Source organism: Lissotriton vulgaris, chromosome 7, assembly GCF_964263255.1.
Source record: "Lissotriton vulgaris chromosome 7, aLisVul1.2, whole genome shotgun sequence".
Taxonomy (NCBI): Eukaryota; Metazoa; Chordata; class Amphibia; order Caudata; family Salamandridae; genus Lissotriton; species Lissotriton vulgaris.
This window is the reverse complement of record NC_141695.1, coordinates 430528467-430544903: the sequence shown is the minus strand read 5'-3', so window position 1 is coordinate 430544903 and position 16437 is coordinate 430528467.

Here is a 16437-nt window from a genome sequence, read left to right as displayed (position 1 = left end):
TTGTCTTATGTAACATTTCCTACACAATGATTTACACACATATGAATGATTGTCTCTGTGTAATATGTGTGATGTAAAGTGCTCTGACACCCTACACCGGTATTAGTGGTGCTGTAAATTTTCTGATACGTTATTATTTTGAAATGTTTACACATGCTAACAGTCTCTGCAAAGATTTTTCCTTATTAATACTTGTTAAACATACAACTGCAGCAATAAGAAAGGTGACCAGTCAACCTTTGCAAAGGGCCCTCCACTTCACAGCAGCACAAGTCAAATTTTGTAGTAACTTTTGATGTGTTTGAGCTATAAACAATGTATCAGGTAAAATCGTCAGATTATGCAGCAGATGATGTATTATGTGGCAAATATAGCAAAGCCATAGTTATGTGGAAAACATTTGCAAACTAGGATATTTTGCCATTCATTTTTGAACTGCTCTTGTGGAAAAAGGGAGGAGAAGTGTTGATGACAGAAACTCCATGACTGGCAGACAAATGGCTTGTGATTCTACTTTTAAGGATGTTTGGCACATTCTGTGATTGGAAACGTATCCCACTTTGTGAATGTATTTTAATGTCAATAACACATATTTAACCTTAAATAAACATGTGTATCTATTGGTTAAATTAAATAATGTAATAAGCTGTAACCGGTTAGTGAAATGGGAAACGAATACTAAAAATTGGGATATTTTGCTCTCTCTGCCATACCTCTCACTCCGCCCACTGACCCAAACCATTGGTTATTCCTGCCCTCTGATTCTCCTCCCACAGTTTCCCTACTTTTTTCCCCCACTTCGACCACTGCCCGGCACTAACATGCATTAGAGACAACTGTGGGCTTTTACCACTGGGTATCTTAGAATATGACACCTGAGGTTCATACACGGGGCACAGCACGTTTCTGGGTTCTCCGCACAACGTGTTTGCTATTTGACGCCAGACTTCTACAGCTTGTGTTGAGGAAATTAAACATTTCCTTGTGCTTGTATAAAACATAGCTGCCAAGTGGGATTGGCACCATGTTGTGTCCATTCATAGCTTTTATCCAACAACACTTTGCATGTTTAACCCCTTACTTAGATGGTCACAGCACAACTCCCAGAATGCAAGGCGCTGTTGGCTTAAAATCCAGGCCTTGCTGGCGGTGTCACACGTGATGATAGAGCCATTTGGAAGCAATGGTGAATCTGTAATTTAGCAGGCGTGTCTATACTCTTAGTAAATTGTAAATACCGCCAGTGTTGATACACTGAGGTCTGAAGCCTCTGTTTGTTATGAAGTGAGGCCCAGCCTGGTGGTTCAGGCCAGTCCTTGTTAGGGAAGCTGCTGGACCTGTTTTTACCATGCACTTTGACAGTATTTTCACCTTGATGCAAAAAGAAAGTTGGATTGTTTTACACAACATGCTTGATTTTTGTATATTGCTGGACAGGTGATTGCTTTATTTTGCACTTTGAAAGTTTTTGCGCTTTTTCTTTTGCTTTACCATCTACAGTTTGTATAGATTGTCATTTGGTACTTGCTGATATGGTTTGTTTTTATTCTACATGAACTGTTATTTATGGTATGGCTTGCACTTGTTTACACTACAGAAATGATAAAATAAAACAGACAAACATCAGCATCAATGTTCTGAAGCATCCAAGCAGTTTTCTTCCTCAACCTTGCTTGCCTGCCTGTTTTGCAGTGCTTACTAATAAGACATTATGGTTGAAATTGCTTCCTCAGTTCACAATATTATCATGCACAACCCTTGACAGTCGCTAGTGTGTGGCATGCAGATAATTCACCAGTCTATTTCTCTTGACTTTCGCAGGATACTGAGTTATAGCTTGTGTACTTCCCAGGTATATGGTCAGCCGAGTTTTTATGGAATTGCAGGTTTGGGTTGGTCTTTCAAAGTTTCAAGGTAATGTCCATTAATGTCAATTTTATTTCAGACCCTTCATAGTTGTTCTTTGTTCTTCAGCCATAGGCAGTTCCTGAGACAATAGGATCACTCCTTGACATTGTTCTGATTGCTGCCTCAGTAAAATAATCTTCTTTTGAACGTATTGTTACAAATGGTATATCTTGTATGTTAAGAGTGTTTCCCACTTTCTCATTAGAACTTAGAGAAAGACAATATAGAGGCATTTAATTTAAATGTTGGAGGTTTCAAATCAAAATATGCTAGATTTCTGGGTAGTAGGGCAAAGTGGTAGATGGTGGGCCGTGCCGCCTTGGGGAGGGCGGGGGCCCGCTCTATGTGCTTTGCAGGGGGGCCCCCTCAGGTTTTGTAACACCACTAGTGAGCAACACTACCGAGGTAGTGCTCGTGACGGCAGTTGGCCGACAGAAGCAGCGAAGGGATTAATTTATTTCCTTCTCGACTGAAATAGGTCAATGATTTACTTGCATAAAGAGAGGAAAACAATTAAAGCGGAGTCTGAAAAAACATGAATGTGATCGTAAATATATCAAGCTTAGTAAGGCAGCCTCATGTAAGCATATGAGAAAACTCTGGGAGATCATCGCAGAATGCTATGGGTGAAGAGAGAAGTCTTGTCCCACTCCTATCAGGGAAGAGCAATTGAGCAGCTATATTACTAAGTTATGTATGGCTAATGATGGGGAATATTCTCGTGTGGAATATCTCCATTCGAGTTTGAACCCAGAGACGGAGCAGATCGAGTATTTCATAGGATCAATGGAAAACATACGTGTGATAGTCCCCAACGCAGTTCGAATATCCGTTTTTTAGGTCTCGCCTACGAAACGCATATGCGCTGCTCAGGAGACCTTTAGCCGTCGCTCTGCTGTTTTTGGAAGCACATGCTCGTGCTTGTGGTGGCAACCACCTTGCAGGAGCGAGCAGGTGCGAGCCACTAGCGTAAGTATGTGCTTCCAAAAACATCAGACTGCTCGCGCAAGCACCACTGCTGGGCTTGTTTTTTGTTTCTAATGAGCTTTTACGAGCGCGCTTGTTGACTAAAGCTAATACCTCATGCGGGCTGCGTTTCGTTTTCGAAATATTTCTTGGCTTATTTTCCCACTGGAACTCTAGATCAGAAGTACTTTAGGATGTTTACTCCTTGCCATTTAAAGCAATATTTTTCGGGAACTATTTTCTAAGTGGTTCGAAATTTGGGACAGAGCCAGTCCATCAATTTGGGACACTTATCACAAAGTGTCTTTCCAGCAATAAAACAAACCCTTTGCAATGCTTTACTGGCTCTTCAAGGAATTCTGCAGTATTGTGCAAACAGTTATGGCTGGCAGGCCTTCCGCTGATGTGTGCTAGACCCGCAGTCAGAACTATTAAGTCACTGCTTCCATCATTAATGTGTGAGTTACTCAGGTTTACTAAGAAAGCATATGCACTCTCACCCCTCGCTGCTGACTACAACTGGTACAGACATTTTTAGAGGCCTCCCTGCAGAGACAACACCTAACCTATTGGCTGAAGGGCCTGCAGCCTGACGAAACCAATCCTCACTTAAAAGTCAGTGCTGGTTGAGATATAAAGTACTGGATAGCCAGGCAGCACGCACAAAAACCATGCTGTTGCATTCAGTCCAGCAACTTCGGTACATATCTCTTCATTAGGAACGGCACTGGCATACTTACAGCAGCCTTGTCTAACACAAGCGCAGTGTAAGTGCTGTCATGTCAGGACCGAAGGTTCTCAATATACATTATATCATAACAGAAGTTTATTGTCTGTTTATTATCTCCTTTAATGCCACTCCAAATGTGCAGTATGGCACATTAGAAGGAGGAAAGTTACGGAGAACAACACATAACTCTGTAACATTACACACTCACTCCCTTCTCATACAGTCCTTTGTTTCATAGTTTGTTGCCCATGCTAATGGAGTAATTGGTTTTGGTTTTGATGTATAATGTTTGTGTGCAGTTACGTCTGAGTAATACAATCCCTGGCTCTGTTAGAGAAGCATGTATAACAACAGAATGTATTACAACTGGAGTACTCTTTTAGGTGCTCTTGAATGGCTTTATAAATTCCGCCTGAAACGTCCCAGTCTAGCAGGCAAACTGCAGTGCTTTCTAGCTGTACTGCTTGCATAACAATACTTCAGAATACCCCAATTTATTTCTTATGTACTCCAAAATGCTTTTGTAACTAAGCCCCTAAATTTGAGAGGACAATGACTATACAGAAAAAGCATTTGCAATGCAATAGGTCTCGCATTTATACGAGTTTAAGCTATTGGCATTGTAAATGACAATCTCTTTAATTTATGTTTTAAAAAACAAAACTAATACGCATTGTCTTTTACAATGCCAATAGCTTAAACTGGAGTAAATGCAAGACCTATTGCATTGCAAATGCTTGTTAATACTGCACCTCTATGCCACATCCCCCCTCTTTGTCTGGGAGGGTTATAGTTCTGTTATTTAAAAAGGGGAGGACGTAATTTGCCAAACAACTATCATAAATTGCCCTATTAGGTGCTGTGGGCAATATTTTTGCCATTAGCATTTCAGAACACCTCAGCTCCTGGGTGGCAGAGACAGTGATCATCTTAGTAGAGCAATCTGGCTTTAGAAAAAATCACAGCACACTGGATAATATAGCAGCTCTCAAACTCATTACAGAAAAATATCTGAACACTTGAGGCTCCCTGGTTTATGCAGCTCTCATTGACTTCTCAACAGCGTTCAACAGAGTTGACCATCCTACGCTGTGGCCCCAAGAGAGGACGGAATTGGAAGAGGAGCCAAGTCCACTGGGCCACAGAAGAGAAAACATCTGGGGTATCGACCAGGACCATGACCGGTGCCCTGAGCAATCAACCAGGAACCAGCAGAAAGACCACTTAGTGGTGAATCTCATTGACCAAGACCTAACTCAAGCACAGAAGGAAATCCTGGAGAAAGGATTGGGTTTCATACCCATGTAAAGACTAGATAAGTTCAAACTTCTCAAAGAGATCAATGAGTTCATTCAGAAGCTGAAACTCAGAACCTACTTCAGCGACAAGGAACCACAAACCAAAGGAGATGATAACACAGGTCTGAGGGAATTACGAGATCCTGATAGAGGATCCGACAAAGTCAATCCGGATCCAGATCGCCAGCATGACTGGGTGTCAACTAAGGAAGGGGAATTTATCATGACCAACTCACCAACTATTCCCTATTTCTACACAATACCCAACATCCAACCTCCAGGATGACCCATTGTATCAGGCATTGGGTCCATTTTAGAACCTTTGTCTAAATTTGCTGATGCGTTCTTGCGCCCTCTTGTACAAAAAACAGATACCTGTCTCAAGGACACTAAGGATGTCCTGAGGCTCTTACATGACATGAGTTTTGACCCAACAAGGGAATTTCTTATGGGCTTGGATTTTGAAAGCCTTTACACTAGCCTGCTTCATGATGAGACTTTGGGCATCTAGAATATGTACTCTTTGAGATTGGTTGGGAGTACCAGACCCCCCATAACATAGTAATGGATTGTTGTAAAATGGCTCTTATCGAAAACTTCTTTAAATATAAAAACACACTCTAGCTAAATAACCACACAACCAGCATGGGCAGTACATTCGCCCCTAGTATAACCGGTCTATATGTCCATCACTTGGAGTCACATAAAATTCTTAACCCTCATAATCCTTTTCAACAACATATCAGGGTATGGAAGGGCTACATAGATGATGTTATCGTCATCTGGATTGGCGACGAAGAAACGGCCAACAGATTCATGACTTGATTTAATCATCAGAACCAGTTCCTTAAATTCACTAATACCATCTCCAAGAAGGAACTAGTATTTCTGGACCTCAAAATTTTGCCAAAAGATGGCGGCTTGATAACTGCAACACATTTCAAAGCAACAGCAAAAAACTGCCTCCTTCTATATGACAGCTTCCACCCCCAACATTTGCAGGACAATCTCCCTTATGGTCAGTTTTTACGCATGAGGAGAAAATGCACAGATGTCAAGGATTTCAAAGCCCAAGCAGAAGGTCTGCGAAAAAAATTGGTGAAAAGAAACTACCCGACCAAAGTGGTAGAAAATGCCTTCATACGCGCTCGGAACAACAACAGGGACGCTCTATTGGAACCTACAGAGCAAAAATTCAAAGATGACAGACAAATCTGTATTGCAACATTTAACACATGTTCCAAACAAGTAACCAAAATAATGAACAAGCGCTGGTGCACACTCAACTGCGGACACCTTAACTTTCCCAAGCCTTTGTATTAACACAGAAGGGGGAAGGTTTGCGCAATTTAGTTGTGCATTCAAGACCTTGGAGATTAACAGAAAATGTAGTATCAAACACTCTCCTTCTGCCACTAGAAGGACATCACCCATGTGGGCATTGAAGTGTATGCCATCTAACCAGAATTAGTAAAAACATTACCTTCAACAATGACATGCAGTGCGAACAACATAGGTTCACTACATGTAACAGTAAGAGCGTGATCTATATGATCACCTGCCTGTGTAATCTACATTAAATCGGGATTTTTATTTATTTTTATTTAAAAAGGTTTTATATAGCACTGGCTGGACCCAAGAGTATAGGAGCGCTTTACAGGGTAGGTTAAACAAAAGACAGTTCAAACTAAGTATAGATGCTAAAATAAGGTTAGGCAGTTGAACACTGAGAGTGATTTACAGATGGGAAGTTCAAAATCAAGTAGCAAATAGAGGATATTAGATCAGGAGGACAGAGAAGAATTGTATAATAGGTCAATAGTTGGAGAAGGGCGAGAGATAAAGGTATAAAGTTGTGGAAGGGAGGGATGAGGTGAGTAATAAGTAATGGGGGAGCCTTAAAAAGTAATGAATAGCGTGGGAATTCAAGGCCAGAGACAGTAAGTATAATTAAGGACCCCAGTATTTGTTGAGAAGGAGCAGCTTGAGGTTTTTTTTTAAGCAAGGGTAAGAAGGGTTACAGCGTAGGTCTTTGGGAAGGGTATTCCAGATGGATGGGGCGTTACCTGAGAATGAGCGAGTTTGAGTTGCTTTCTTTTTTAGCTGAGGCGGGATTAGAACAAGGGCGTTAGTGCTCCTCAAAGTTCTAGCACACCCAGCGTTTTGGAGTTTATTTGATAGGTAAAAAGGGGTATTTTGCTGAAGGGCTTTGTGAGTGATGCAGGCTATCTTGTAGGTGGATCTGCCTTCGATTGGAACCCATTTGAGGTTTTTGAGAACAGGGGAGATGTGATCATATCGCTTACGGTCAGAGATGAGTCTAGCAGCAAGGTTGAGAACGGATTTGATAGGGCCATTGCCATAGTCTATTCGAGATAGGACCAGTGATTGTACAACTGATTTGAAGTCCTCAGCTGAGATGAACGGTTTTATTATTTAAGGTGATGCAGTGTGAAGAGAGCACCTTTTGCTGAGTTTTTTATATGGGGAGTCAGAATAAGGTTCTGATCAACGCTAATGCCGAGCGATTTGACCGAGTTGGAGATTGTGAGAGAGCAGTTTAAAGCTTTAATGTCCGTGATCCAGTGTTGAACAGGGAGTGAATTGTTCTTGGGGGAGAATAGGATGATTTCTGTTTTTTTGGGTTTTAATTTGAGGTGGTTTTGATGGAACCATAATTGAATCTTGGTCAAGGCATCATTAGGATGTAAGATGGCATTGTGGGATTTGATTTTGTAGTATAGTTGGGTGTCATCGGCGTAGAGGTGATAACTTATTTTTGCTTCTTTAAGAATAAGGGTGAGGGGTTCCATGAAGAGGATGAAAAGAGTTGGAGAAAGGATAGAGCCCTTTGGAACGCCCAAGGAGACAGGTTGAGGTTTGGAAAGGCAGACACTGACTTTAATTTGTTGGGTTCTATTTTGGAGATAGAAGACAAATCACTTGAGAACATTACTGTCAAAGCTGAAACGTTCTTTGAGAATGTTGAGTAAGACGACATTGTTAACAGTATCAAAGGCAGCAGAGAGGTCAAGAAGAATGAGGAGGGAGGATTCGCCTTTGTCCAGGGATCGATGTAAGTCATCAATAATGTTGAGCATAGCTGTTTCCGTGCTGCATACCCCTCTAATACCAGATTGGAAAACGTCTAAGAGGTTGAATGTGTCGATGTGTTTGTCCAACTGTTTCAGGACGCATTTTTCGAGGGCTTTAGATAGTAAGGGAAGGTTGGAGATAGGGCGCAGATTGTTTAAGTCGTTGGGATCTACCGTTGTATTTTTGATGATGCGAGTAATTTGGCCTTGTTGGAGGGAAGCTGGAACAATACCAGTGGTAAAGGAAGAGTTGATAATATTGGTCCATAATGGGGCAATGATGTGTTTAGGTGTTTGTACCAAATGTGCAGGAAGAGGATCTCTGGTATGCAAGGATGGTTTAAGCTTGGTGATGATGTTGAGAACATCATTTTCAGATATTGGACAAAAATCACTCCAAGGGGGGGGAGGAGCTTCGCGGGCAACCAAGATGGCCGCGCAAGCTCGGAGCTCCGCGGACCTTCCGATCCTCCACAATTATCCTGCCTGAAATCCTGATCCACGAGGGTGGTTTTTTGTTGCTGATGGTCCACTGAGGCGAGAACCGTTTTCAGATCGCGAATCGGTGTTCCCTACGCTGAGCTACGTCGACCTGCGGAGTGCCTGCCTGTCGTCTTCACCGGTGGGGTGTTGTTTCTCACAGTGCGTTCCGTAGACGGCCTCCTACTGTCCGGCCCGGACAAGATCTCCGGCTCACTGGGCTCGGGCTTGCCTGGCACAGCCCTTTGTCCCCATCGGACCTAACATGGCGGACAGAGGGGACCCCGACAAGACATCGGGCAAAGGCGTCCGCGGCAAAACACAGCAGCAGCAGAACAGGATTGAGCGCTATACCCAGCCAAAGACGCCACCTGTTACCGGACCCTCTGCCAAGAACCTCCCGCCCTCGGGCTCGCTGGACGGCTCGGAGCCTACCTTGAGCGACATCATGGGGGCCATCACTAGTTTCCGGGCGGACATGCAGCAACAGCATGAAGTCCTTACACATAAAGTGGACACTATGGCCGTCGACCTGACTCTCATTAGAGCCGATTTGGGTAAAACTAACGATCGAGTCAAGAACCTGGACATTAAGACATCCAGCCTGACGGCCGACGTCTCGGACCTACAGACAGAGGTCCGGAACCTGCAGAGGACCGCGGAACGATTCTCAAGGCGGCTGGAGGACTTTGAGAGCCGTGCCAGGCGGCAGAACGTCCGCATTGTCGGGGTACCGGAGGGTTCAGAAGAGGCGGCGACGGATCCCCTCGTAGAAGACCTGATCAAGACCCATCTGGCACCGCCTGGTCTTAGCAACTTTTTCTCGGTGGAGCGAGCTCACCGAGTGCCGGGCGGCCCGCCGAAGTCGGGCGTGGCGCCTAGACCCATCGTGGCCCGGCTGCTCAATTTCCGAGACAGAGACGCGGTCCTGCAGGCTTCCAGACGACATGGACCGCTTAAATTCCAGAACGCCGACGTCCATTTCTATCCGGACTTTACCAGGACGGTACAGCGACAGCGCCAGAGCTACGCCGGGGTGAAGCGACGACTACGGGACTTGGGGTTCAAATATTCCATGATGTTCCCTGCCAAGCTCTGGATCGAACATGAGGGCCATGCCCTCTTTTTTGACTTTGCTGAAAATGTAAGTGACTGGCTGGACACTTTATCGCCGCGCCGAGACACTCAGGATGAACATGAAGGTGGTGCTGCTGGTGGCCCGGACCTATGAGATTTGGCTCTATATTGGGTGATTCATCGTTTGTTATTTCTGCCTCATATGACTATCGGATTTTGTCCTATTTTACCCTGTTGACTTTCCTGTCTGTACATGGAGGGTGGCGGGGGGTGTTCGCGGAGATTCCTTACTCCTCTGGGTCTCTTCTTGTAGAGTAGTTATGGGGCGACAGGCACACTGCTGGTTGGGGGGGCTTTTCAGTCATATGCAGGGGTGCAGGGTGGGGGGTGCAACTATGCAAGTTTATTTGTTAGTTTGTTCTTTCTCTTTTTCTTTCTTGAGGCAATGGATTGTGCTTTTTATTGTTTACTTGAGGATTGAGTTGGTTGGGGTCGGATGGGGCGGGTTGTTGGACGATGGGGGGTAGGAATTTGAAAGTGCTTAGCTGGAATGTTAATGGGTTGGGTGACCGAGTTAAGAGAGGGGTGGTAATCCAATTAATAAAGAGACATATGCCCGATGTTGTGCTTCTGCAAGAGACGCATTTGGTGGGAAACTCCTGCAAGGCCCTAAACCGTAAAGGCTACAAAATGGTTGCCCATTCTGGGTTCTCCTCGGGTTCCCGGGGGGCGGGCATCCTTGTGCGTGCGTCCCTTCCCCTTGAAATAGACGTCACTGTGCTTGATGATAGGGGACGCTACGCCGCTGTGGCGGGAAGGTGGGAGGGGCGTTCCTTAGCGCTGCTTTCGGTTTATGTTCCCCCGGGCCTCCAATCCAGCACCTTTCAAGACCTTGGTGGCGCCATCTTGTCCCTGCCGCCGGGCTTACTGATCCTGGGGGGTGATCTCAACTCAGTCTGCTCTGGCACCCTTGATCGCCAACCGCCGAGGGACCTCCGGAGTTCCCAGATGTGGCTGCCGGCCTTTCTCGACTCCATGGGTTTGGTGGATAGCTGGCGACTGCTGCATCCCGCGCTCCGCCATTTTTCGGAGTCTGTCCCGTATAGATTATGTCCTTACCCTGGCGGCGCACTCGCCTGCCGTGTCTGAGGCCCGTTTTCTGGCGCCAGGCGTTTCTGATCACTCTCCGCTGTGGGTCTCGTTCGACTTTGGTATCGTCCTGTCCAGCCGTCCGGTGGCGGTGAATCCTTGGTATTTCCGCAACCACAAGACGCGCGCACTCCTAGCCAAGGCCATCGACTTGTATTTCTCCGAAAATATTGGCTCGGTTGGCTCGGCGGTCACCCTGTGGGAGGCATTCAAGACTGTGTTGCGGGGTGAGGCCCTAGCTCTCATCGCGGAGGCTAAGCGAGCTCGTGATGCCGACCTTGTGCATATTGAGGAAGAAGTCCTGGATCTCGAGTCCCGTTTGGGGCCTGAGCCAGACCCTACTCTTCTACACGACCTCTCCCTGAAACAGTCGGAGTACCACGATCTTGCTACGAATGCCGCCCTAGTTTTGGCCAAGGAACAGCAGGGCCGCATTTATGACGTTGGGGATAAGGCCGGTAAGTTGTTGGCCTGGTTGGACAGGCGCGAGATGGCCAGCAGGGTGGTTCCGGAGATTCTGGGTGAGGACGGAGTGGCGGTCACGGACCCGAGTGCTATTGCCGAGTCTTTTGCGGACTACTTCCGAGGTGTCTATACCTCTGGTTCAGACCGCTCCGAGGCTGATTCCGCCGAGTTTCTCTCGACGATTGACCTCCCCTGTCTTTCGGACGAGGAACGTGCTGATATGGACCGAGATATTACCGCGGACGAGATTGCCTTGGCGATCCGCGCCCTGCGGTCGGGTAAAGCTACCGGCCCCAATGGCATACCGGCCGAGTTGTATAAGATTAGGCCGGACGTGGTCTCTCCTCATCTGAGAGCTATGTTCCTGCGGGCTCGGGAAGAGGGTGTCCTCCCTTTGGATCAACGACTGGCCACCATAGTGGTCATTCACAAGGAAGGCAAGCCGAGGGACGTTTGTAGATCCTACCGTCCTATCTCTCTCCTCAACGCGGAACCCAAGATCCTGGCTAAACTGCTTGCAAATCGGTTGGTTGGAGTCATCAGCGACCTGGTACACCCGGACCAATCAGGTTTTATTCCCCACCGCAACACTGCCCTTAACTTGCGACGGCTGCATGGTGTCATGGCCAGAGCTCACGCCCTGGAGGAACCGGCGGTACTTGCTTCCCTTGATGCCACGATGGCCTTTGACTCCCTGGAGTGGAGCTACCTTTGGGCGGTGTTAGCAAAGCTTGGGTTTGGACCGGGCTACCTGGGCTGGGTGCAGCTTCTTTATGCGTGCCCGCTGGCTGCTGTCACAGTTAACGGTCGCATGTCGGCCTCCTTTGCGCTTCATCGTGGTACTAGACAGGGCTGCCCCCTGTCACCACTCCTGTTTGCGCTGGCCCTGGAACCGCTTGCGGCCATGTTACGCTCGCACCCTGACCTGCATGGAATCACCTGGGCCCCGGGTTTTGAGGACAGGGTCTCCCTATATGCGGACGACATCCTGCTTTATCTTACCTCTCCCTGTAAGTCGCTTATTGTGGTATGCGACGTACTCCGGCTGTTTGGGTGCTACTCGGGCCTGATCATCAACTGGGCCAAGTCCTCCCTTTACATTCTCAAAGGAGACACGCCGCGCCTCCCTAGGGGCTGCAATATACAGCTGGCCGGGCAAGGTTTTAAATACCTGGGAATCTACATATCGGGTAGTCCTAAAGCGCGGTATGACCACAACCTACTCCCTCCTCTTCAACGACTGCGGAGGGATGTTGATAGTTGGCGCGAGCTTCCGCTTTCTCTCCTGGGCCGGGCGGCATTGTTCAAAATGATGTCCCTGCCCAGGTTTCTGTATGCCTTGCAAAATACCCAGGACCTTGTTCCGGCTCGCTATTTTAGAGAGGTTGAGAGCCTGCAGCGTGCCCTGCTCTGGGAGGGTCGGCCTCGCGTCGCCATCCAGAAGCTTACATTGCCGTGGTATGACGGGGGCATCGCTCTACCAGACGTGCGGCGGTACTACTGGTCTTCTCAACTTACTGCCATCAACCATGGAATTTATGGCCCCGCGGACAGTCCGGGTTACGCTATGGACAGGTGGCTTTTGCATGGAGGTAACTACTACCGCGCCCTGTACTCCAGGTCCTTTGACCGGCGTCTTACGGGCCCGACCAAGGAGCGGTCCACACGTGGCGGACGATTACCAAGATACAGGGCTGGCAGGGCAGACTGACGAGATTCACCCCTCTGTATGACTCCGATATCCTAGGCAAGCTATGGCACACCAAGGGCTTTGATAAGTGGGACCTTATAGGTATCTCAAGGGTGGAAGACATGGTAGCTAAAGGAGAGGTTAAGACTTTTCCCCAACTACAGGCTGAATACCACTTGGGTGAATCGGAGTTTTTCCGCTACGCCCAACTGAAGCACGCGCTCAATGCTGCTCGACCTGAGGAGGGCGAAATCCCTGAAAGCTCCCCCTTGGAGGATAGGATTCTGGACGGCCATATGCCTGATAGCGCCATCTCTTTGTCCTACAAGAAGCTGATCAATGTTAGAGTTGACCTCCTCCAGCGCCTGCGAGAACAGTGGGTAGCCGACGGCCTGGAACTGGACGACGAGGACTGGCAGAGTGCTGTGTCTTCCCCTAAGGAGGTCGCCATTTCCTCGCGTCTGCGACTAGTGCAGTTCAAGATCCTCCACCGGGTGTATATTACCGGCCCCCAGCTTGTGCACATGGTCTTCTCACCTGATGGCTTTTGTCGTCATGGCTGTGGAGCCCTTGCTACCTTCATCCATATCTTGTGGGAGTGCCCTGTCATTGCCCCCTACTGGGAGAGAGTACACCGAGTAATGAGGGAAGTGACTGGAGTTGGGTTGGTAGCAGAGGCGCGGAGGTGCCTCCTCAACATTTGGGAGCTGAATGACTATAACACGGCGCAGACTCGTTGGGCTACCCTGGGCAACATGATTGCTAAGCGAGATATAGCGCAGAAATGGGGTTCTAGCACGGCCCCCCTGGTGGTGCAATGGAAGGCCAATATGGACTGGTGTATGCTACGAGAGAAGACGGTGTACGCTGCCAGGGGGAGGCCTCAGACATGGAACAAGGTGTGGGGGGCGTGGAATGCTTACAGGGGTGACCTGTGCCTACCACCAGAGCCTATTCCTCGCGAGGAATCCCTGTCACCGTAACCGATGACACCAGCTACTTTACACTTACTGTAATTCTCCTGTTTTCCTTCCCCCCCCCCTCTCTACATCCTACTTTCCGTTCTTTTCTAGATTCTTACCTGACCTCAGATGCCTCCAACTGACTCACACGCATTTCCTTTTTCTCCATTGCCTTTCTCATGCGCCCTTTGGCGCTTCTTTCTTGGTTCTTGTTATTATATAAAATAAAAAACAACCTGCAATGTCCTGATGTGATTCGTTTTGCACTTTACTTCTCCTGATACCATGCTGCCTTGCCTCCGGGATGTTAGGCTGAATAGCTGTGTGCTTTGATACAATAAAGGTTTTAACATTTTTTAAAAATAAAAATAAAAATAAAAATCACTCCAAGATGCATTGTTTTTTAGCTCGGGTCAGTAGGGTAAAAGTCGTGGTGGGTGGTAGGGACGGTGGGTTGAGGGGGATCCTGGGGGCTGAGGGAAGTGGAGGGAGGCACAAAGGGAATGTTACTGAGGGGGGTTGGTTAAAAGGTGGGGGAGTTGGGGCGAAGGATTGATCAATCTTAGTGACTTTATCAGAGAAGAAGCTAGAAATTTCTTCACATCTCTCAACAGAAGCTAGTAACTTTGGGGGGGCTGAGATAGTTTGGTTTTTGACAATGTTAAAAAGTTCTCTAGGACGGTTTTTAGCCTGATCAAGTTGGGAGCGGAGGAAGGATGCTTTTTCGTTAAAGATGTGTTTTTTGGTAGTTGACATTAGCAGCTCTGAGGAGGACAAGAATAGAGATGGAAGGTTGATTTCTCCAAATGCGTCCAGTCTGCCTGAGAGCTCGTCTCTCTTTGTTTAGGTCAGAACTGAACCAGGTCTTAGACAAAATAGTTTTTGGGAGTTTTAACTTGGCAGGTGCAATTTGGTAAAGGACTTCAAGGATAGAGTTATTATAATGTTCAGTAAGACATGTGGCACTTTGGGAGAGAGGGGATGACCACACGCCCTGTGAAAGTACGCATTGGTGAACATAGGAGCAATGTGAAATGCAAGAGAACAACAACTAAAATGACAACACATGAACTTAGAAACCAACCACACCATACTTGACCTACAAAGGACAGTCTTTGAACAAATGGACACAGAAGCCACTTTGTTCGAAAAGGAACAGCGTTGGGTTTTCCGCCTGGGTACACACACTAGGGGCCTGAATGATGACATTCCTTAGGGACAAATTAAGTAGATTTCTTACATTTTCCTTCTGTAAGCAATCATTATTCAGAACACTCTTTAAATGTACCCCTTCCTTGCTTTTCTATAAACATCAAATGGATCCTGATTGCACTCGTTTTTAAGTCTAATAATGACTACATGTTATTTCTATCAGTAACCGCTTTCTGTACTGTCCTGATAGTCTTACGATACGACTCACGCTTTAATTTTTATTTTCCACCCTTTTGGGCTTCACAGGCTTATCTAAGTGCATCCGCGAACTCCTTTTTGACTAACAAAACCCATTTTATGATATCAGAGTTCTAGTTGTATAGCACATGTCTCCTCTCAGAACAAGAAGTTAGTCATACCTATGACAGTATTAAGATAAGCCTTATACTTTTAGACTTTTATTCTTCATCCCTTACCCATTTTTGGGCATGACAGACTAATCTGAGTGCATACACGCACTCCTATTGGCAAACAACTACCAACCAGGAAGCAGTGCCACATCTGGGCAGCCATTTTGTGATATCAACGTTCTAGTTTGATAGCATAAGCCCTTCTCAGAAGTTAGTCATACTCAAGACAGGCGACCATCTTGGGAGTTTAGCATTCTAGCTTGTAGACCCACACGCACACTCATTGCAGAACTCATCGGATACTTATATCGGCATTCGCCAGACACTCCTTATTCATCGGAGCCACGGGCAGGGAGTGCATGGGTGAGAGAGCAGCTCTGACGAAGTGAGTACTGCACCCCAGGCAGCAAACTCATACTCATACCGGTTTTATCATTCCTTGATTTATTCCTTCCTTTACCCACAGTGTTTGACTACAAGTGCTCCTCCCCTCCCGTGTTGAAGCTCATGGGGCCTGAATTAAGCACCCTAAGTGTATGTTACCTATTACTATGACTTTCTAGGATGTTGTGAATTTGCCACATTGTGTTTTCTCTCCCACTTAGATAACTTTTGGTACACCGCACTTATGCATCAAAAACAGCACCGATCTCTGTCAGATGACTACTCACTTAGAGTGTGTGTTTTTCGTGATATGTTTTGTAATGTCTTGTAGGTCTTAAAAAACTACAAAAGGGCAGCACGACACGCATGTGAAAATACAATTAACAGTTGTGCACTAAGTGAAAACTATATAATCACTTGACCTTTCACAAGTATGGTGAAGTGGTTTTAATATATCAGAGTGTATACTACGAATAATAACTAAATTCTTACTCTATCGTTCCAAATCGTTTTTTTAACGGAAAATACCAGCAGGTATTTGATGAATGCATGGTGACCTAATGTATATTAGCCACCGACACCCCAGGCTAAAGGTATATAGTTATAGTGGTACATGGGTTTAACACCCTTTGTCCTGAAGAGAAGCTTAAGTAGGTAGGTAGGCTTCGAAA